The sequence below is a fragment of the Pristiophorus japonicus genome, chromosome 6, assembly GCF_044704955.1.
Source record: "Pristiophorus japonicus isolate sPriJap1 chromosome 6, sPriJap1.hap1, whole genome shotgun sequence".
Taxonomy (NCBI): domain Eukaryota; kingdom Metazoa; phylum Chordata; class Chondrichthyes; family Pristiophoridae; genus Pristiophorus; species Pristiophorus japonicus.
In genome coordinates this window covers 184,404,119-184,405,331 of record NC_091982.1, presented here as the reverse complement: position 1 = coordinate 184,405,331, position 1,213 = coordinate 184,404,119, and the positions used below count along the sequence as shown (strand labels likewise).

The window sequence follows — 1,213 nt, the reverse complement described above, 5'->3', positions numbered from 1 at the left end:
TATGATGCCAAGTTTTAGACAATAGAAGAGCACTGATGGCCATTGCAGGGAAATCTGTCAGTCAGACTCTTCTACAGCATGCACCATATTGCAGATGGAGGCGAGTGGCTGGACAAATCACAATCAAACGTTTTTAAAAGCATCTAATGAGAAGCATTTAATGGCTCTAAAGCTGCAACTTCTTGTTAAACTTAATTATGGGAAGGAGAGGAGCAGGCCAAAAGAGAGGGATTGTGGTTTGATAAAAATGGTTGTGAGGGTTTAGATAAAAAGCAGAAAAACCCACAAATGTGTATGGCAGCTGTAATGTATGCACCTGTGAGTAAGCTCACAGGTTTATAGAGCGGGGGCGCGAGCTCGTGGCGCAACGGTAGCGTGTCTGATTGCAAATCAGAAGGCTGCATGTTCGAATCACGTCGGGCTCACAAACCTTTTTTAAAGTTTAATTGGTTATTGTGCCGGGTTTTAGTGTTCCCCCCCTTTTAGCCAGGGGGCACTTGTAAAATTTGTGTTTTTTACTGCCCGAAAACCCCCCCCAAAAAAAATCCCAAAAAAAGGGCACTTGAAAAGTTTTTGTGGTGTGTCACCCCCTTTAATCAGGGGGCACTTGATTTTCTGTTTACAACCAAAAAGAGTTGTCGAGCGGGGGACTTCAGTCTCACACTCCTGATCTTTGGGCACCCTGTGCGGAGGGGTGTGGGTATAGGTCCGAGGGCCTCTTCATAGGACTGCTCCTGGGCATGGCCAAGGGGGCCATCAGCCGGTCCAGGCAGCGGGTGGTCGAGGGAGTCGTTCAGCCCGACTGCCTGCCTCTCTTCCGCGGTTACATCTGAGCCAGGGTGTCCCTGGAGATGGAGCACGCGGTGACCACCAGTACGCTCTCGGCCTTTCGCAAGAGGTGGGCACCAGAGGGACTGGGGTGCATCATCACCCCCGGCAACCAAATTTTAATTTGATTTGATATGTCTAAAGTTTAATTTGTTTATTGTGCCGGTTTTAGTCCCCACCCCCCCCCCCCCCCCCACCTTTTAGCCGGGGGGCACTTGTATAATTTGTTTTTTTAGTGCCATCAAAAAAAAACAAGGGGTCACTTGCTTGAAAGTGTTTGGAGTGACCCCCCCCCCCCGCTGCCCCCCCCCCCACCCTTTAATCAGGGGGCACTTGATTTAATGTTTTATTTTGTTCACAACAAAATAGTTGTAGAGCCGTTGAC

At 49.0% G+C, this 1,213-nt stretch overlaps 1 non-coding gene across 1 annotated transcript; it reads left to right on the top strand.

Moving 5' to 3' along the window:
* The first annotated feature begins 353 nt into the window (after positions 1–353).
* On the top strand, positions 354–425 carry trnac-gca (transfer RNA cysteine (anticodon GCA)). Its single transcript has one exon. It is a non-coding gene; the product is annotated as a tRNA-Cys (tRNA).
* Positions 426–1,213: the final 788 nt, after the last annotated feature.